The 22,311-nt window shown below is 47.3% G+C and overlaps 1 protein-coding gene across 7 annotated transcripts in view; it reads left to right on the plus strand.

The window, feature by feature from the left end:
- Nucleotides 1–22,311, plus strand: part of TRERF1 (transcriptional regulating factor 1) — a 204,383-nt gene that overhangs the window by 68,918 nt on the left and 113,154 nt on the right. For 6 of the 7 annotated variants that reach the window (XM_029243689.1, XM_029243688.1, XM_029243692.1 and 3 more), the window contains exon 3: nt 14,408–14,490. The exons of the other annotated variant lie outside the window; for it this stretch is intronic. The gene's annotated coding sequence lies outside the window, so the exon portion shown is untranslated. The remainder of the gene's footprint in view (nt 1–14,407; nt 14,491–22,311) is intronic. 7 annotated transcript variants of the gene reach the window in all.

Here is a 22,311-nt window from a genome sequence, read left to right on the forward strand (position 1 = left end):
AAGCGATTACAAGATCAAACAAGTTTCAGTTTGAGTCTCCCCGGCTTTACAGTCTGAGCCTGCATCACGTTGACTTATCACATTTACTTTCAACTAGTCTGGCTGTTCCAGGGAGGCCTTATCAGCCAACTGTTCAGGCCTCAAGGTAGGAAGACGTGGTTTTGGGCAGTTTGGAAGCTGGGTTTTCAGCATCGCTATAGACCTGGCCCCTCTCCCCACTTATCTGCAGACCCCACCCCCTGCCCCCCAGCCCGACTCGGTGAGCTGTTTGTTACGCAGCGATCTGCTTGGGAAGATTGTCTGAGTTCCAGCCCCGTCCCAAACCCTTGCCCCTTGCCCAGGACCAGCTACATTTGCTGGGCCCAGTGCAAAATGGAAATGGGGGGCCCCTTGTTTAAAAATTACTAAGAATTTCAAGATGGGGACAACAGAGCATTAAACCAAGCTGGGGGGCCCTGTGAGCCTGTGAAGCTGGCTCTGCTCTCCCATCTTCCATTACCAGGGCCATGGAGACTTATAAAACACATTTTAAGAGTCATTATAAATTCCCTCAGAAGGAATTTGAGTTGTTTCTGTCATGGCCTGTCTGATTCAGGGCTGCTGTCCTGAGCCGCTGTGTGTTTGGAAAGTCATGCCAGCCCAGTGGGGAGGGTTTGGACAGTGTCCATGGGTGCTGATGGGAGGCGCAGAGAAGGCTGGTTTACGAGTGGTTGCATTGCCCAAGCAGCCCCGAGGATATCGGGGGCTCCTTTCTTGTAGGAGCACCATTTGTTTGCCTTTTAAAAAGTCTTTTGATGGATGAACAAGATGTGGTTTATCTCTACATTGGAATATTATTCAGCCGTAAAAGGGTATGAAGTACTGACACATGCTACAACATGGATGAACTCTGAAAACATTGTGTTAAGTGAAAGAAGCCAGACACAAAAGGCCACATACTGTATGGTTCCGTTTATGTGAATTATCCAGAGTGGGCAAGTCCGTAAGATAGCAATTGGTTGCCAAGGGAAGAGGAGAAGGACTGACTGCTAACGGATATGGTTTTCTGGGAGGATGATGAAAATATTCCGAAATGAGGTGGCAGTGATGGGAATACAACTTGGTGGATATGCTAAGAAACACCGAATTGGTCAGCTTAAAGGGTAAATTTTATGGTTTGTGAACTATACCTCAATTTTTTAAAACTAGAAGGAAAAAAAAGGTCTTTCGAGGGCTCAGCATTTAACTCTCTACCCCTCTGCCCTTGGTGGATGTAGCTGATTCAGTGCAGGAGCGGCTGTTCTCTCCTTCCACAAACCCCATCCCTTTTCTTCCTGCCTCACCCTTGGTCACAGATAATCTTTCCAGCATCCCTCCCGCAAAGCCCATTTTCCAGGAAAGATCTTTTGGAAGTATTCATGCTGAGCAGATATGTGGCTGCTCTCCCGAGGCATTTGCATATTAGCTTCTAAAGGGAGAAAGCTTTTAGGTGAGAAGAACAAACGTTTAATTTTAGAATTCCAAGTAAGAGCAAGTGTGTGTGAAAGGTTATTATTTTTCACAGAGTGGAGTGCTCTCGGTGGTTGTGGAGCTCCGGGGTGGCAGGTGGTTCTGGAGCTCCGGGGTGGCAGGTCCCCTTTCCACCCATGCATCTGGCTGACCCCAAGGCAGGGCCAGGCTGGTGGGGAGTGGCAGGCTTAGAAGCATCCCTTCAGGGTGATCATCTTTGCCCAGACCCACCCAGAATTCCTCTAACATTTTTCCAGAGAGGGGGGCATTTTGACTTTGGGGGGCTGCTGGGAGGAAACACCCTTCCGGTCAGGTTTCATTTCTGCTCTGTGGATGTGCTTGGTTCTTGAATCAGGTGGGTCCGATTTGAGACACACCCTTTGCCTGGCTCTTTTCTGCTCTTGTCCCTGACAATTCAGCACTACTTGTCCTTACCCAGTGCCCCTCCACCCCCACTTCCCTCTTTACATCTCCTGCTGCCTTCCCCCACCTTCCCTACGGCCACGGCCCCGTCCTCCAAGACCTAATGTGGTCCAAGTTTAATCTTTCTTAGAATCCCCCTTTAGTCAGTGTTAAGCCCTCTTCCTTCGTATTTTCTGCGGCTCTTAGATTCCTGAGACCTTTATCTTAATCATATTGGGATCTTCAGTGCCTGATACGGTACTTGTATACAGTAAGCACTTAATAAATGCTTCTGGATTTCACTAAACCAAGACTGTGTTTGGCCCTGTGGGGAAATGGGGAACAATGAAATCAGAGAGGGAGGTGCTGAGGAAATTATAAGCCTCAGGAATGACTTGATTAGAGACAAGAAAAGAGCATTTGTGATACGAAGGGCTGGAGATGGGGGCACCTCAGAGCCTCACGTCATGAGGTCAGGGCATCTCAGGAGCCACCGGTGGAGGAGCTGCTTCCGTAGAGTATCCTTTCCTGAAAGATCTCTTGGATTTCAGGCTTCCATCCTTAGCCGGAAGGACCTGCAGAAACAAATATTTATCGTGTCTACTGTGTGCCAGGCACTCATCTAGATTCTGCCACTTGGTTGGTGGATTTGGAGGAGCACAGGGCTTTTGAATATGCCCTGCCTGGGCTGGGAGAGTTGCTTTTCCCTGAGCCTTTTGGGTTTTCCCCAGATTCCTAGGGATGTTAAAGTCCCAAATGATCGCTCATAGGAAAAACACACTGGTGCTTCTGTCTTAAACACTGCCATTCATATCCTGCCTCTGAGAGGAGGAAGGGAGTGAGAGTAAGACAGGGCTGCCCTTTCCACCCCGTGTATCTGGTGGATGGATGCGGCCTTGGCTCTCTCCGTTAGGGTCCCAGCATGAGATGGCTGGCACATGCAAAGGGTTTACTGGGGACACTTTAGTGAGGGGGAGGTATTTAGAGAAGTGTGGTCAGGGTTAGGGAAACCGAAGGGAGGCACCGCCGGGGTTGGCAACAGTGGGAAGCTGTTCCCTCCCCTTGGTCAGGAAGGCAGAGCTCCAGAGTTGGGGAGATGGGGCCCCTGACGATAGCCATGATGCTGAAGGGACACAACTGCCGCCGAATTGTGGTGAAACAGAGGGAAGAGGGGAATAAATGCTTTCCCTTTGCCCACTCAGCTGGAAGCTTAGGGAGCCCAGTTGCTGCAGTAGGTGGTCCAATAAGGGCAGAGAACTGTGTGTGCCGCTGTGTGGTTGAGAATACCCTCCACCCCCTGGCCGCCTGGGCATTCCAGTGCCCTGCTGGCTCTTGCATTTCTTAGGTTAAAGAAGAAAGTATGCTGTCTGCACCAGCAGGATGGGCACTGGGTAGTTTTGACTGTAGCAAGAGGAACAGATAACATTCATTGACGGCAGGCGCCCAGATCCTAAGCATTTTCCGTGCATCCTCTAGTTTAGTCTTCACAGTAGCCCCAGCAGGTAGGTACCGGTGTTATCCTCATCTTCATCCCGGTACCGAGAGAGTTAGTAAGTTGCTCCGTCGCAGCCGCACAGCTAACAAGAGGCACAGGTGGGCTCAGAGTGATTCTGTCTGACTCCTGAATGCATACGTGTACCCCCCACTGCCTCTGGTTCTCCTTCCTCCGCAGCGGGGCCCTGTCCACCCTGTGGTCAGTGCCACGCATGTGCTGGTCCCACTGCCTGGGATGGTCTTCCCACTTCCTCTGCACTTGACCCAATTGAATCCATTTTCGAGACCCAACTCAGATCTCACTTCCTCCGTGAGCCCTTCTCCAGCCATTTCAGCCCCCAGGCCTCCCCGTCACAGGCAGTGGCAGGGGACTGCCCACCGTGCCCTCAGGGTGTGTTATCTATCGGCTGTTCTGAGTGTGTACATCTCCTCAGTCTCCACGAAGACTCCAACTTTCTTCCGTACAGATCTTAGGTCCTGAGTTTTCTTGGAACTCTTCCGTCACTCCAGAGTTTTAATTGAGGAGACTTCAGTAATTATTCCAGGGTTCAGGGAACCAACAGCGATGGTGCCTATGGACCAACAACATAGGGGAGATGCCATTACCACACCAGAGCCTGAGCGAACTTCTTCAGAGGGAGCTGCCGCGGAGCCCAGGGCGGGCTGTAGCCCTGGGAGAGGAGCCACGTGATAGGAGATGATGGATTGGAGGATTGGTTTTCTACTTGGTTAGTAAATGCCCACTGAGAGCCAACAGGGAGGGTTTTTTAAAAGGAAAGAGAATAAGCTAGAGATGAGGTCACAGGAGCATATGGTCTCTTCGAGTGTCTGCAGGAGAGATGATGGGCATGTAGCCCTGCCTGAAACAGCACGGCGCTTCCACAGAGCTATATATCTCTCCCGGTCAGACGCACGCATCATCAACCGGGTGGTCGAGCCCAGTGGAGGTGGGCGTGTGAGGAGCCAAAATTGTCGCAGGCGGGCTTCCCTGGTGGCGCAGTGGTCAAGAATCCGCCTGCCGGAGGGTGGGAGGGAGGGAGATGCAAGAGGGAAGAGATATGGGGATACATGTATATGTATAACTGATTCACTTTGTTATAAAGCAGAAACTAACACACCATACTAAAGCAATTATCCTCCAATAAAGATGTTAAAAAAAAAAAAAAAAGAATCCGCCTGCCAATGCAGGGGACACGGGTTCGAGCCCAGGTCTGGGAAGATCCCACGTGCCGCGGAGCAACTAAGCCCCGCAAGCAACAACTACCGAGCCCGTGCGCCACAACTACTGAAGCCCGCGCGCCTAGAGCCTGTGCTCCACAACAAGAGAAGCCACCACAATGAGAAGCCCACGCACTGCAACGAAGAGTAGCCCCTGCTCGCCTCAGCTAGAGAAAGCCCGCACACAGCAACGAAGACCCAACACAGCCAAAAATAAATAAATTTTTTAAAAAAGAAAAAAGAATTGTCGCAGGCTACCTTCTTACGGGACAGGAGGTGATGCTAGTCCAATGGCCTCCTGGAGGATTTCCCCAAAGGCCTCACGCAGGCCACAGAGGCATCGGAGTGGAGCACAGCCAGTCTGTGTCTCGGCAGTTTTGAAGTCTCACAGTTCTTTTGAAATGTCTCTGGAGGGTCCCGGAAATTTGGATAATTGGCAAACGTCCTTCACCTTTGGGGCTGACATCAAGGACAGGGCTATGCACCGTGTCCCCGCCCCCGTCAAGCATCACCCAAGGCCACGTGGTGTTGCACAGGGAGGACCTCAGCCTCTCTCAGTGTGGTGTTGCTTAATCTCATTTCTTTTTTCTCTATTCCTATTTTTCCACCCACTCCTATTGGCCTCGACCCAGCTAGACACTGGAAGGGCTTTCAATTGTGAATCGTGGGGAAGCAGTTGGAAGGATGAGTAGCAGATGAGAGGCTGAGAACCCTTCGCTTTTGGCCTCTCTGTGCTGGCCCTTGTAAATTTTGCTAAGTGTCTCTGGATTTTTCTTTCCGCTGAGCCTTGGATGTGCTAGGAGATGCTCCAGACATCCCAAATGCCTTTTCCTCCCCCAAACTCATCACACACCCTACGAGCTCCGGGCCTTTGAGCTTGTGGTTCTTGCTGCCTGGAAGACGCCCTCACCCCTCTGCTTTGCCTTGTTAGGCTTGGGGAGCAGTGGGGACTGTGGAGAATTCCACAGTTTATGCTCCATTGCAAGAGTTTCTGGGCTCCTGATCTTCAAGTTGTGGGTTTGAATGTTGCTTGGAGTAGGCGTGGCTGCTTGCCTTGGCAGAGACTCAGGAAGGAAACAAGTAGGGGTGGGTGACACAGCCTGGGTAGAAACTTACAGGCAGGGGGGACCAGAGGGGACACTCAGGAGAGGACAACTGCTCCATGTGGCTCAGACTCAGGGAGCAGTAGGAGGTGAAGCTGACGAGGCCAGATGGGTCCCATAAGGGACTTGACCGCTGTGCTAGGGCATCTTTTCTACATCTATTCTTGGGAACTGCCAGGGCCTGGGTGTATGGCTAGGGTCAGTTGTAGTGGTAGATTCGACCCTTGGGCAGGCTGCAGAAGCCAGGGCCTGACTGGGGAGAAATCTTGCATTTTACAGAAAAGGAGATGTTTCTGCACACCAGACTGGGTCCTGCTCTGATGCCTTGGCTTCCTGATACTGTGTACGTTTCAGAGAGCAGATAATGCTTTGGTTCAGGTTTTAAAACTTTCATTATTCCTTTATTACATAAATAAAACATAATAAAGATAAGCAAAGAGGAAAGGGAAGTGAAATTAACCTCACCCGTAATCCCACCACCTAGATATCATTTACATTGAAAACTTGGGTATGGAGACTTCCCCACCAATTTTCTGTATTTTACAAAGTGGAAACAAACCGTAGGTGTATTTTGTAACCTGCCTTGTTTTATTATGTGTGTGTATGCATGTGTGATTTTTCTTTTTTTTGATTTATTTACTTTTGGCTAAGCTGGGTCTTCGTCGCTGCGCGCAGGCTTTCTGTCTAGTTCTGGCGAGCGGGGGCTGCTCTTCGTTGCGGTGCGCGGGCTTCTCATTGCGGTGGCTTCTCTTGTTGCGGAGCACGGGCTCTAGGCACAGGGGCTTCAGTAGTTGCGGTGTGTGGGCTCAGTAGTTGTGGCACACGGGCTTAGTTGCTCTGTGGCATGTGGCATCTTCCCGGACCAGGGATCAAACCCGTGTCCCCTGCATTGGCAGGCGGATTCTTAACCACTGTGTCACCAGGGACGCCCTGTATGTGTGATTTTTGTCCCATTTAAAAAATATATGCTTGCCCAAAACTCAAACTGAAGGGTATTAAGAGAACCCCTCCTTCCCACCTCCCCACCCCATCCCCTAATTCTACTCCTCAGAGGTAGCCCTCTTTAAAAGTTTCCAGTAAATCTTGGAAGGCATTATGCTCAGTGAAGTAAGTCAGACAAAGACAAATACTGTATGATATCACTTATATGTAGAATCTAAAAAAATATAACAAGCTAGTGAATATAACAAAAAGGAAGCAGATGTACAGATAACAACAAACTAGTGGTTACCAGTGAGGAGAAAGAAGGTGGGATGGGCAAGATAGGGGTAGGGGAGTAAGGGGTACACTCTACTAGGTATAAAATAAGCTGCAAGGATATATTGTACAACACAGGGGATACAGCCAATATTTTACAATAACTATAAATGGAGTATAACCTTTAAAGATTGTGAATCACTATATTGCATACCTGTAACATATAATATTGTACAGCAACTATACTCCAATATAAAAAAAGTTTCCTGTACATCCTTGATTAGGGAGAAATTTGGAAGGGATCATGTGTGTGGAAGAACAAATTGTAAATATTGGATGCTGTGACTTGTACAAATATTAGGTGTCATGTGTTGGTTAGGAGAAAGGCCAAGGGTGGGTTTGGAGGGACTAGGAAGTAGTTTGTGGTCAGGGAAGGGACTTACAGAAATCCGTATTGTGGACGTTCAGGAAACGGGGAGATGGAGAATTTTGGAGGCCTGGGTTTAGTTTGGATTTGTCCTGTGGGTGTTGGTGAGGGGCAGGGTGAGTAGAGGTGAGTGAGACTGTGGGCAGGGGCCAGATATGGTCCAATCTTACCTCCTAGGCAGGGTTGGGGTGGAGAGGGTGGCAGGTGTGCACATTAACATGAGACTCGACAGGAAGCAGTGACAGTAATTGATAGATATTTATAAAAATACCCTTGCTCGACACAACAAAAAGTCGGCAACTCTGTGTTGGTCCTCCAAGTTAAAAAAAAAAAAGGGCTTTCCTGGTGGCGCAGTGGTTGAGAGTCCGCCTGCCGATGCAGGGGACGTGGGTTCGTGCCCCGGTTCGGGAAGATCCCACATGCCGCGGAGCGGCTGGGCCCGTGAGCTATGGCCGCTGAGCCTGCGCATCCGGAGCCCGTGCGCCGCAACGGGAGAGGCCACAACAGTGAGGCCTGCGTACTGCAAAAAAAAAAAAAAAAAAAAAAAGGTTTTAACAATTCAGTGAATATTGAAAATCTGAACGAGACTGTTGATCTGGATGGCGAGTTGTAAATGTCACGTTTGGTTCTGGTTTTGTGTCTGGCTGTGTGGTCTTGGGCTGCACCTTAATTTCTTTAGACCGCCCCGTTTTCTTATCTGCAGTAGATCAGTGGTCCTCAACCCTGGATGCACATTAAAATCACCAGGAAACTTATTTAAAAAAAAAAAGAAAGAAGCCAATGTCAGAACCCCACTACAGTCCAAATGTATCCAAATCTCTGGGGGTGGAGCCTGGGAATTTTTTAATGCAGCCAACGTTGAGAACCCCTGGATTAGGATCATCCTAATTGCACGTTTGAGCCCTAAAATGTTATGATTCTATGTATCATATCATACAGTTTTGTTCCTTTCAAATACCGTGCACAAAATGTTGTAAACTTCTTACATATGAAGAAATTTTACTTTTTACAAAAAAACAAAAACAAAAAAAACTCCTCGTAATTCTCATTAGGCCAGTGGTATAATGTCAATGTCCTTTGTCCAGCAAGTCAGAATCATAAATGTAGTAAAACATGAAATAATTAATTTTTGACCCAGGACTTGCAAGTGTGGACTTTAATTTCTCATTCCCACATTTTAAAAAAGGTACTGACTGCAGGCCTGAGGCCACCTGCATTCTTAAGGAAGACCCTGAAAAGTTCAGAGAGAAGATGTTACTGGAAATGTTTTTTGCTAGAAGAATTGGGTATACTGTAAAGTTCCAAATTAGGCGGTCCAGTTTAGGGAGTCTTTATCGGATCTAAATTCTACATGGAGTAGGAGGTGTTTAAAGAGACTCAGTGCTGTTTTATCTTCACCATTGAAGTTTTGGGTTTTGTCTCTTCCTAAATGAGTCATTTTTTTAAAAAGGAACCTAACTTGGGGAGGTGGGGAAACCACTGCCGGAGGTGCCGAGGAGGGGCGGGCGCTGAGGCTGATAATCAGGGGACTGAGTTCACAGTTGGGTGGTTCACCTGGGAGGGGTGGAACCAGGGACCCGCCTGCGGAGGGTGGTTCAGGACCAGTGGGACACGGTCTGGTGGGGGGTAGGGTAGTAGAAATGGCATTGATATTGTTTATTAATTTACCAAGTATTTTCTGGAGCACACCCACCAAACATTACAGCCTGGTATCAAGGCTCAGTCCACACGTGCTAGGACATTAAGAAAAAAGGGGAAGGAACCTTCTAGTTTTCACTCCAGTTGGGGACACAAATCATGGAGGTTAAGCATGTCTGTATTTCCCTGCCATCACAAGTAAGTGAACTGAGGTTATGGTGCCCCATACCAGTGTGAACAGTAGAAATGAAAATGTTAGTCCCAGGCAGGATGTCAGAGGAGAAAACATGGCAGCCTGGAGACCCCATTGTGGAGCACCAGGGGGCCTCGTGAAACATACACTGGGATCAACAAGACATTGGTCGAGAGCCCTGTGGGATCTCCGCACATCACTGCCTCTTTCTGTGCTAAGTTCTCCCAGCTGAAAAATGATCTCACACACCTGAGTCCCCCAGGCCCCTGAGAGCTGTTCAAAATGTCTGCTGCCCTTGATGCCTGGGGAGGGAGGGGAGGGACAGAGAGTGGGGAGGTGTTGACAGGCTCCATGTGGAAACCAGAAAACCAGGGCAGCCACATGGGATTGGCCCACGTGCGTGGGGTGAGGAGAGGAGCACAGGGCAGGTGCTCCTGACACTGGGAGGAGCTGTATGTGTTTGGAATGTCGGCCAAGCACACACTCCTTTTATTCCACGCTGCCTCGCACCCCCAGGAGTGCTCATTTTCATCTTTTCTGAGTGGTGTCAGCCTCCTGCAGTTGTGCCTGCATGTTTTCTAAGTTTGTCACAAACTTCCTGTTTGGGTCTGGTCTGAGTCTTGAAGCTTTGTGTGTTTTGAAACCCTGGCATTTACAGAGGTCCAATGCTTCTCTCTTTGTGGCCATGGGGTGGCCCTTTTGTCCTCCTCCCTTTAGCTGACTTTGGCCATCCTTCTTTGCAGACCTTCCCCCTGGGAAATGCTCTGTAGCTTCTGCACTTGTTCCTCTTAAGGAGGGTTGAGAGTCGTGAGATCTGAAGGAGGGAGGGGAGCCACACTTACTGGGCCCCTCATGTAAGGCCAGACACCGCGCTGGATGTTTTCCTACATTTCTTGTTTTATTTAGGCCTCGCATTAGCTCACACAGAGCCAGGCTCAGAGAGGGGAAGTGACCGGCCTAAGTTTGGACAGCCACTGGGTGATGAGGTCAGGATATGATCCCAGGCTTGACTCCAGAGGTCTTGGTTTTTCCACTGTGTCACGAGGACCACACTGTGCCTTTGGTTCCACTGGTTTGGGGAGATCTTGATTTCCTATTGGGCATCTGGTGGGCAGCATCACCTTCCCCTCCATAGATTCCTCCCAGACCCTTGTTATTCAGGTGCTGCCCATTCTGTCTGCATGGGGTGTGATTTGATGACCCTTGAGTGCCTTGTTGACTTTCACCATTCTCAACCATCCTCCTTCTGTGACCCCAAGAATCCCAGAATTGTATGGTCCCTGGCTGACAGTCAAAGTTGGTTAGAGCCAACTCCCAGCTTCCCAGAAATGGAGTATCCTTTCTCTTCCTTCTGCCGTTCTGCTAGTCACCATGAGCTCCACTCAGTCAGATTTGGACTGCTCACATTTTAAGCTCTTCCTTTGAAGAGGGAGGAAGATAGGATATCTCTGTGTGTGAAAGCCTGTACCTAAGGAGGGATCCCAAGACCCTGAGTATGTAGGAGCAGGAAGGAAGGGAGAGCTACATCCAGCCACCCTCCCTCTTATTACGGTGGCTGTTATAGGGTGTCAGACTCTGGGTGCTCCTGCAAAGGAAGAATAGTTACACTTCCAAAACTTCAAGAAGGCCCTGTGTCCCTTCCAGTTACCATCCCAGTTCTTTTGTATTTTCTGAAAAACTTCTAGAAGTATATCATCTGTGTTTCATCAGAATTGTTTTGTAGATCAAGTAACATTTACCATTGTAGACTCTGTGTTGAGCAGTGGGCAATTCCAAGCATTCAACGCATATATTAATTACCTTCAAGGGGTGTGCCCTCTACACGGAAACTTAGCAAATGGAACACTTGCCAAGAGAAGCTAAGTGCAGTGAGCTCAGAAGAGCAGGGATTGCTCAGCAAGCTGGGGCGCGAGCAGGGCGCTCAGAGGGGTGGAGCTATGGGGATGGGGTGGGGAGGAATGTCCTGGCATTGGGCCCTGAGGGGTGCATGGAAAGGGGAGGAGCATTCTGGATGGGGTACAGTGGAGTGTGCGTGTGGGAAGCAAGATTGAAGAAGGAGCCCTTCCAATTGCGTGGGACGGGGATAGGTAAAAACAGTGCTGTGAACTATTATAAATACACTCCACATGTTCAACAAGGAGAGGAGATCGTAAAAGAGGAGAGAAGTAGAAGATTCCAATGGAACTTTTAGAGCTGAAAGATTCGAAATAAAAAACACACTGCATGAGATTAAAGCAGATTAGACGCCAACTTGAAGACATAGCAACAGAAACTATCCGAAAAGAAGCACAGAGATATTTAAAACAAAAACATAGCGTTGACAACTTGTGGGACAACACTAAGTGGTCTAACGTATGTGTGATTGAAATCCCAGTGAGAGAGAAAGGGGAGAGGGAAAAATATTTGAACAAATAATGGACAAAATTTTTCGTAATTCCATGAAGACTATAAATCAGTGGTTGGAAAACTGTGACTTACAGGCCAACTATGGCCTGGTGCCTATTTTTGTAAATAAAGTTTTATTGGAACAGGAAAACAAAACAGTGTTGTAAGAAGCTTCATTTGGATGTGTGCCCTGTAACAGGGGAATGCTGGGAGGTGAGTTAGAAGACATTTATCACATTGAATTTTAGGAATGAAACGTTGAGGCCTTGGACCAGGGTGGTGGCATGAGCATGGACAAGAGGAAAGAGAGATGGAAGATTTCAAACCCCAGCTCTGCCACTTGCTCCCTGTGTGACCTTGAGCAGGTGACTTCATCAAAACTCAGTTTTATCAACTGTAAATAGACACTCAGAACACCTCACAGGACTGGTGTGTGAGGGTTTTAGCTTGGGTCGCACCCAGCACACAAGTGTAATAGGCAGGATTTGTGACTGACTGGGAGGAATCGGGAGTGGAGAGTGAGGACCCAGAGGGGCTCAAAGGGCTGAATCTGGGGGCCTGGGTGAGTGATGCAGCCCTGACAAAAAGGGATGGAGCTGTTTGGGGTCTTGGAATTCTTCAGTTGGAGGAAGACCCTTCTCCTAAATCCACGCTGCCAAGGTCCTGTCCCAGAAACGCATAGCCACGTGAATTGTGTGTGTCTGAGCCCACGGCCTCTTGTTTCAGCTGAGCCCTCAGTGATGCTGGCCAGCGGCTGGCTCTCTCTCCCGTCAGGGTTGGCACTTCACAAGGCGAGGAGGTACGTGGGGCACAGAATTCGAGGAGGTACTCGGTTTCAGGGCTGACCCTGCAGGATGTTTCCCACGGTCCCCACTTCATCCAGCCCCCCTCCCTGTCTTCCCTTCGTCACTCAGGAGACCTCCTGCCTTCACTGGTTACTGACAAGGTCCCCTCGCTCAGCAGTGAGCTCACTCAGGTTCTCGCCTCCCCGCCTCGTGCAGTTATCCCCATCTGGGCTCATCCCAGCATGGTTTCCTTCCACTCAGAGGAGGACACACCCCTCCTCCTCTTCCTGGCCAGATGGAACCTTCCTCCTGCACCCGGGTGCCCGTGCAGCTTCTGGGACGTCACCCGCTCCAGTCATTCTGCTGTAGTCTTTCCTCAAACCTTCACCCCCTCTTTTTCTCATTCCCTCTTCTCCTTCCCTCGCGAGACGCCTGGAAAGAATCTGCCCTCGGGTTTTGCTCCTTCGCTGAGGCAGCCCGCTCAGGTTGGCTTCTGCCCGTGGGAGGTGTGACTGGCACAGGGGAGGGACCTGGTGGGTTTGCTGTGAGGGGCTCCTGCTTCCACGTGAGCTGTCCCCTCTCAGGTCACCTGTGGCCTCCATATTACCACACCCAACGGACACTTCGGTCCTTATCTTTCTGGACCCTTTGCTACTTTTGACACCGTTGACAACTTCCTCCTTCTTGCAACTTTTTCTCTTGGCTTCTTTCAGTCCGCAAATAAATCTCTCAGCCACTATTACGTAAGCACCTACTATGTGCTGGGCTCTGGGGCATACCATAATTCCATGTCCCTGCTTTCAGGGAGTTCCTAGTCTAGTGTGAGGAAAGAGGGATAAAAATATAAACAAATGTCAGGTGGTGATGAGCACTACAAAGAAAAATACAATAGGGAAGGCTGCTGGGGTTGTCAGGAGGGTCTCACTGAGAAGGTGATATTATCGCAGAAACCTGAAGGAAGTGAAGGAAGCCTAGTGGAACAGTGTTCCAGGCAGAGGGAAGAGCACGTGCAAAGGCCCTGGGGCAGGAGCCTGCTTGGGATGCTTGAGGAAGCCATTGTGGCTGTAGGAAATTGAAGAAGGGCAGAGTAGGAGAAGAGGTCAGAGAAGAGGCTGGGGCAGGTCATGGAGCCATGTAGGACATTTCAAGGACTTTGTCTTTTACTCTGAGAGATGTAAGATGCTATAGGAATGTTTTGAGCAGAAGAGTGATTTTTAGGCTGGTGTGGGGAGCATGGTGGCTTAAACAATAAAAATTTACCATCTCACAGTTCTGGAGGCCAAAAGTCCAAGACCAAGGTGTCTGCAGGGCCATGATCCCTCTGAAGGTGCTAGGGAAGGATCTGTTCCAGAGCTCTCTCTTAGCTCTGGTAGTTTCTTTGCTTGGGGCAGCGTGAGTCCAGTCTTCACATGGTGCTCTCCCTGTGTAGATGTCTGTGTCCAAATTTCCCCTTTTTATAAGAACACCAGTCATATTGGATTAGGGACCCACCCTACTCAATGTATGATGTGTGAGCTCATCTTAATAGTTAGTTACCTCAGCTTCAAACCTATTTCCAAATAAGTTCATATTCGGAGGTCCTGGGGTTAGGACTTCAACATAGGAACTGCGGGGAGACACAGTTTGACCCATAACACAGTTCAACCTGCATGATACATGGATTATAGACAGGCAAGGATAAAAGTAGGGGGACCAGCTAGGAGGTTATTGCAGTATTCTAATGAGAGAAGCTGCTTGGACCAAAGTGGTAGCAGTGGAGGTGGATACATTTTGCAGGTAAAGCTGGCATCATTCGCTGATGGATTGGACGTGGGGTGCGAAGGAAACAGGGGAGTCACAATGACTCCTGGTTTGGGGCCTGAGTGACTAGAAGACTGGAATTGAGTGTCTTTCTCTCCTAAGTCCTCTCCACCCTCAGGGACCTTTCAGGGCCCTCCTCCCAGGCAGGTCCATCCACTGCTGGGTTCTTCAGGGCTCCATCCTTGGCTGCCTGTCTAGTCCCTCCCTGATTGATATATGATCTGTCCCCATGTTGAAGCCAGATATCCTGAATGTGCTTTCTGGGTCACCCCTACAGGCCCCGGCTCTGGAGGATGCTGAAAGAGGAAGACACGGAAGCAGGACGACCCTGAGAGATTAAGCCTCTTAATCGTGAAACAGGTAGCTTCTCCGACATTCTGGGTGTTTGAATGCTTTATGATGAAGGGGTCATAAAATCGTTTCTTTGATCCATGTGGTGTGGAAAATGCCCCACAGAGGGGAGGTTGGCTGCTCTGGGCCTGGACATCCATAGGTGTCTGGGAAACGGTCAGCGCTTGCGGTTTCACGTATTGGAATTCAGCATCACTTGGCATGGGGCTGAGGGCATCCTGTCTCGTCTCTCTTGGCTTTGCAGAGTTGTTGCAGGTAGTGAAGGATGCAAAAGATGTTCATGGATGGTAGCTTCTATAAGTGGGAATTAAACATCTCTGGAGAATTGCTGTAGAAGGCCACTCTGAGAAACTTCACAGAGCCTGTCAGAGGCAGATTTCTGGACCAAGGAGCCTTTGAACTGGCCCTGGGGCATTTCTAATGTTTTTGTCAGTTCTGGCCCTGTGTTCTCGTTCCAGGCTCAGTTTGTCCCTCTAGAAAATGGTCACATAGCTATGATTCCTCTGCCAGATCTCACACAGAAGCTGTCTGGAGGGTCAATGGGTTTGTGTATAAAGAGAATTTTTTGTTTTTCAGTTTTAAACCCTGTTCTCGCAAAAGATGACTCCCACAAATTCTTAGTGACGGTGGGGAAGGAGGGTGATGGTGTCTAATTTGGTTCTTTCGGTGTGTGCAGGTTTTTTTCTTGGCAAGTTCCACACTTTTCCTGTTTCTTCTGTGAGACTCACAGTTGATTGCTTCTGTTTCTTTTTTATTGTGCCTGATTTTGATTTAATTTTTAAGCCACTGTGTCTTGGGGTTCCAGTAGGAAACAGATGGTTCACTCAAATGGAGTAGTCCAAGAGTCTCTACTGAAGGAACTGCTCATAGTGGCATCAGCAGGGTTAAGAGAAACCAGCACGGGATGTTGAAGCATCCCAGGGTTAGCAATGTCAGGAAGCTGTTCCCATACCTGGGCCTGAAAAGAAGAGGGAGGGATTGTTTATCAGAAGCTGTACAGAAAGGCAATCTCTGGTAGGAGGCAGTCAACCTACAGCAACATGGCCGGGAAAGAGCCAAGAAAATGGATATCCTCGTTGAACTCCCTGTCAGTTCTCCCGTCTCCTGATGGTGCCTCCCATTAGGCATACTCAGCCAGAAGCCAGGAGGCAGGGAGCATATTGAAGCTGTGCAGAGATCAGAACCTCTAGGGGTGTAAGCTGAGTGGAGACACATCGGGGATGGGTATCAGGGCACAAATGGAAAATATCTGACCGACCAAGAGATGCAGATCGCTTGGAATATATTAAAAGGGTTGTTTCTACTTTAGGACCAAAAGAGGGTTTTTCATTTGTTTGAGTGTGAAACTTTGCAATATTGGGTCAGCTCCATAGAACCATTGGCTGTGAGGGCTGGAAGGAGCACCAGAAACCCTCTAATCAAACTTCATCCTTCTTATAGTTGAAAAGACCCAAGGAGATCAAGTGACTTGCCCAAGACCACTCATTAATTCATGAAAGTGTTTATTGAAAGCCCATTATATTTTCTCAAGAAAAACAACACAAAACCACTTGAAACAGGACCAAGCAGAATCTGAGCAAGTGCTAGGAAAAAGCTGTGGATGAGTGCTTATTTCCAATTTATCAGTTTGGATTACTTGGGGGTTGTGAATATCATAAAACTGAACTTAAAGGGGCTCCCACAGCACAGGGAATTAATTAAGTGGCTTGTACTAGCAAAAAGCAGGGATGGGATAGACGACAGGGTGCATGTGAGACAACAGCTCAACTTGTCATCAGGAGTCCAGTTTCTTCCCATCTCTCTGCCACTCTTCCATGGTATCAGTCCATCCTCAGGCTGGCCTCTCTCCTGGAGGCAGAATGGCCACAGAAGTTCCTGGGCTTATTGTTGCACATCCCTCTGGCCAGAAAGAAAGAAACATCCCTTGCCGTAACTCTTGAAAAGACTGAGAAAGTGTCTTTCCCAGAAGCCCCTCCCCAGCAAACCAACCCTGCATTTCATTGGCTTGAACTGAGTCATGTGCTCATTCTTTAGCCAGTCACATTGGCTAGGTGAACACCTTCTTGTTGATTGGCAGGGATGGGAGATTTTCCTGATTGGCCTATCCCTACACTGGCAGTGTAGCTTTCCTCAAAGCACCAGGGTGGGGGAAGCAGAGCTGTGAGTACTGTTGAAGGAGGAGGGAAATGGACATGGGGAGAGTGACAGTGGACATCCACCGTACTGTATCAGATATAGAGACCTTACTAATTGGGACTAATTGTTGGGGTAACAGTGAAAGAAAACTCACTCTTAACTAGTGAAAGTCTGAATTTTAAAGTGCTTTAACATAGTATAGTTTCAGACAGAACCTTCCCAAACAGTTCCTGTTGGAAGACTTGCAATTAGCATCTGTTTTTCAGTATGTCTTAAGATGTAGGACCTTCTGGGAGGTTAACTATGCCTTCTGCAATGCTGTTTTATTTCTAATATGCTTATTCAACCTTTCTATAGCCAGAGTAAACACTGAACTCAAATTCTGGGTTATTGAAGATTAAATTACAGAAATGAAGTTCCTCATTTATAACCTCATCTATAAAATGGGAATAGGAATAATACCTGCTTTATAGGTCTGTTGTAAGGACTAACTGGGGTAATCCAAGTAAAGTGCCCAGTGGCCCAGTGGCTGGCCCAACAAATGTTACCTTTATTAGCTTCATAGAACTCAAAATATTGTCACATTTGTATGTTTATGTGCATGTTTATTCTAGGAAATTAACTCTTCACAACAAATATAGGTCACTGGTTAGCTCAGCTAGAGACAAGGTAAATAAAGATATTAAAATATTTAGTGTTTATGGATTTTTTTTTTTTAACTGGAATGGTTTTTTTAAAAAAATTCATTTTGGGGGCTTCCCTGGTGGCGCAGTGGTTGAGAGTCCACCTGCCGATGCAGGGGACACAGGTTCGTGCCCCGGTCCGGGAAGATCCCACATGCCGTGGAGCGGCTGGGCCCGTGAGCCATGGCCGCTGAGCTTGCATGTACGGAGCCTGTGCTCCGGAACGGGAGAGGCCACAACAGTGAGAGGCCCGCGTACCAAAAATAAATAAATAAATAAAAAATCATTTTGGGGAAAACCTAAATAAAGAAAAATTTAAGTAGCACACAGTTTTCAATTAAAAGTAGTTATAATCCCTGGAAAATAAGGAATTTTAACTTTACGGTAACATATTAATGTATTCTTGGTTGAAAAAGTCTTGTAAATAGTTGAAAGCCTGTCATGACTTATCCTAGCTGATTTTCTTGCCATTGTTATCCGTTTGGAGGCTCTGGAGGGGCAAGTGACCCTCCTCAGCTTTGGCTTCCCAAGCCAGCCTCAGTGGGGCTTTTCTGGGTGGATGGATTTTAGAATCACCTGGATTGGGTGAGATGCTGCAGTAGTGAGAAGCTAGCCTTGGGCATTTATTTCAGTGGGATTTTAGCTGACAAAACGCTGTGAATCATTCTCAAAAGCCTTGGGTGCTGTAAGGCTGACTTCTCAAAATCCCAGGAGGGTGAAGTGTCTTGATTTGGGGTTCCCAGATTAGTGGTGGGAAGAGCAAAGGTGGGCGCAGCACCCTGAAGCTGATTTCAAAACTGGGAGGCGATAACTTTGAGGATAAGGGGTGGATAGGGTGCAGCGAGGGGCCTGTGGATGGAGGATAAAGTTCCAGAGTGACCAGGAACTTACAGACCACAAATTTATAAACCATAAAATTTTTCATTCCCCCCTCCCCTGAATATTGACTAAAATTAGACTTAAATTTTCTGTAGGTTGTTTGTTGCCCCCAAGGCTGTCTGGTCACAATTGTGATAAGTAGATGAGAACTAGTGATAACTGGACAACTGACCCTGAATTCCTTGGTTCAGAGGGTGCTATAGACAAGTGGTTCTCAAATGTAGTTTGTCTGGACCAAGAAGCTACCAAAACAAAGTTGGGGGGATTGGCTTAGGGCTACCAAGTTTTTATTTTGCCAAGGAAGGATGTTTTTAAAAACCTAACATCTATCACTACAGTTCTTATAAAAGAAAGGACCAGGGCTTCCCTGGTGGCGCAGTGGTTGAGAGTCTGCCTGCCGATGCAGGGGACACGGGTTCGTGTCCCGGTCTGGGAAGATCCCACATGCCGCGGAGCGGCTGGGCCTGTGAGCCATGGCCGCTGAGCCTGTGCGTCCGGAGCCTGTGCTCCGCAACGGGAGAGGCCACAACAGTGAGAGGCCCGCGTACCGCAAAAAAAAAAAAAAAAAAAAAGAAAGAAAGGACCATCTTGATCCTAAAATAGTAGGAAGGAGACAGACTAAGGAATAAAATCTTCACATTGAAAACATTCAGCTTTAGGAATAATTTATTGCACTCTTCTTATTTTTCTGATATCACCTGTGAAAACAACATTAAGGGTGGATGCTTCCCTGCATCTATGCATAACAGGTGTTGGGGAGATGTGGAGTTAATGTGCAACTGAAGGGCGAAAAATCGTATTTCTTTTGAAGCTTCTCATGAAGTCTAGGAATTCGCTGAAATCATGCCTTTACTTGATTTAAAGGGACAGGAGAAATTCACTTAAACGCAAGTCTTGGTAAACCCAATTCATTTTATAAAAGAAGGAACTGTTTACCCTCAAGTCATTAACTTAGAATTGTTAGTTTAATTTCCCACCGGTAGGAAGAAAATTTTGCAGTACCTAAATAGTTCAAATGAAAAGGCATGTCAATAGTTATTTCTTTTTCCACAATTTAACCCTAACAGTGGTAAATTTGTTGAATTTCATTTGGCTTTCAGTTGTGTGCTATGTCTCTGTGTGTGCATGGACACACACACACACACTCACACACACTCACACACAAAAAACTTAGTTTGGTCTGAGCCCCAGGAGGGAAAGGGTACTTTTGAGAAAAGCAGTGCGTCCATCAGTCAGTTGCTGGTAAGTGTTAGTACTTGTAGCAGCAGTTGTATCTTCGAACTGCCAAAAGAGTATGACTTTTTAAGATGCCTTTTGAAGTCATTAAAAAAAAAACTCCAAACCAGGGACTTCCCTGGTGGTGCAGTGGTTAAGAATCCACCTGCCAATGCAGGGGACACAGGTTCGAGCCCTGGTCTGGGAAGATCCCATCTGCCGCAGAGCAGCTGAGCCCGCATGCCACAGCTCCTGAAGCCTGTGCACCTAGAGCCCATGCTCCGCAACAAGAGAAGCCACCACAATGAGAAGCCCACGCACCGCAACAAAGAGTAGCCCCTGCTCACCACAACTAGAGAAAGCCCGCACACAGCAACGAAGACCCAAACAGCAATAAAATGTTTCTCGTTCTGCTTCACTTCACATTCCTGCTTGGCTTTGCCACAAAGATGTTTTGCCTTCCAGCCAGGGATTAAGCTTCTGTGTGAGGCCATGACTGGTGTGAAAACAACGTCTCTGCCCTTGTTGAGGGGAGAAAAAGACTGCCTGCATTTGTGAAATCCTGAATGGAATCATGGAATCCTAGTGCCATAGAGGGTTTTGAGGTCCCTGTCTTCCTGCCAGACTACCCTAACGCTCATCACCTTGACTGACAGTCCTAACCATTTCATCGATCTCTAACGCTTCATGGATCCTCTGTGAATGTGGACATGAGCTGAAATGTGCCTTCGTCAAGAAAGAGCAGATTGTTCTGTGCACACTTACCTCTGCAGTTACTGCCCTATTCACAGCGTCATTCCTGGGCATTGTCACTCTTTGAGTGCTATTTATATTGTCCCATATGTTCATACGGCCCTGTCCTTGCATGTTCTAGTAGACGCTCAATCGTAATTGGTTCAGACTCTGCGCCACTTGTTTCTCCTAAGGTGTATCTCATTCTACAGCAGCCTACGCAGTCTGTATAGCTACAGCTCAGCGTTCCTTTGGGTAGACATTACCACAACCCTCTCGTCTTAGCTTGGGCTGCCATAACAAAATACCATAGACTGGGTGGCTTAAATAATAGAAATTTATTTCTCATGGTTCTAGAGGCTAGGAAGTCCAAGATCAAGGTGCTGGCAAGGTAAGTTTTATACTGAGAACTCTTCTCTTGGCTTGTCGGTGTCCACCATCTTGTGTGGTCACATGACCTCTTCTTTGTGGAGAGAGGAAGCTCTGGTGTCTCTTCCTCATCTTATAAGGACACTAATCCCATCATGGGGGTTCCACCCTTGTGACTCATTTTAACCTAATTGACTCCCAAAGGCCTCACCTCCTAATAACATCAGATTGGGGGGCTAGGGCTTTAACATATGAATTTGGGGGGGTGAGGACAAACATTCAGCCCATAGCAATGCTAAATCTTTTATTTATGGTCCCCTGGAAGTGCTTGCAGGGTCTTTGGTCTAGGAGCCTTGCAGTAAGCAGAGAAAGCCTTAGAGTTACGAGCTTTTATTGCTGTGGAAGAGATGCAGTGTTCTATGGCTGGAACAGATGGTCCTGTGGACTAGAAATTTGGAATACCTTTACCACAGAACTAGAGGTGACCTGGGGTAGACTGGTGATCCCTTTGTCTTTTCAGATCTTAGGTTTCTTAGTTCCATATGTCAGTGGTAAAGTTGTGGTTGCCAAATTTGGTCAGCCTCAATGAAATTTGGATGGTTTAACATTCAATATTCTCTGACCACCTTGTATACCTTCCTTGATGGGCCTCTAAAAAGGAGGCTCTTGGAACCAGAGCCTGGGAAAATGGGTTATTTCCTAGGTCTACGTCATCTTGGACATTTACTCCCTTTTCAGCTGGGGAAGAAAAGGCAGTAAATTACAATAAAACTACTCCCCATTCCATTAGAGATCCATATCTTACAGTGTCATGTATACAAACACTGTAATGTCCACATGGACATTAGGTGCCAGGTGGAATATTTTAAAATATAAAAAGGACTTTGAAAATTTTTTTTAACCTTTCAAAGAACCAATGATTCCTGTGTTATGTAAAGTGTTCCAGGATTTAGAAAAAAGATGGAAAACTTCCAGATCCTACTTTCAAGCAAACATGACCCTGATAACAAATCTGGCAAGTCCCCAAAGGGAGGCTCTATACCAGTCTTGCTTAGGAATGTAAAAATATTAGATAAAATTCTGGTGAGTAGATTTCAACACTAGAGTATGTGAATGTTCCACCGTACCCAAGTGGGTTATATTCCTGGAATGTAGGAATGGCTTCGTATACATATATTTTCATTTGATTCACATAATGAATCAAATGAAATATTTTAAATGGTTTAAGTGAAAATATGTAATAATTTCATTAATTTCAAAAGTGCATTCAGGGCTTCCCTGGTGGCGCAGTGGTTGGGAGTCCGCCTGCCGACGCAGGGGACACGGGTTCGTGCCCCGGTCCGGGAAGATCCCACATGCTCCGGAGCGGCTAGGCCCGTGAGCCATGGCCTCTGAGCCTGCGCGTCCGGAGCCTGTGCTCCACAACGGGAGAGGCCACAACAGTGAGAGGCCTGCGTACTGCAAAAAACAAAACAAAACTAAACTAAACTAAAAAACAAAAAAATGCATTCAATCAGTTCAGCTTCTAACTTCTACAAACCACTTAAAAAGGAATATATAAAATGACCATTCCTGAACCTGATAAGGAAGATTGAGTTCATACAGTCCACTGGCATTATACTTTATTGGAGCCTCATAAAGGTATCATTGCATATGACTGAGATCAAAGCAAAAAGCCAATGCAGAAAGTTATAAAAATAGTAACTTTAGAGAATAAGTACTGTAAAGAAGAGGATAAATACTGTAAAGGAAAGAATAAAATAATCATTAACTACAGATTGCTTAGTTGTAAACCAAGAAGAGTTAAAGAGATTAA

Source organism: Monodon monoceros, unplaced genomic scaffold, assembly GCF_005190385.1.
Source record: "Monodon monoceros isolate NGI ecotype Baffin Bay Population unplaced genomic scaffold, NGI_Narwhal_1 Super_Scaffold_3, whole genome shotgun sequence".
NCBI lineage: Eukaryota > Metazoa > Chordata > Mammalia > Artiodactyla > Monodontidae > Monodon > Monodon monoceros.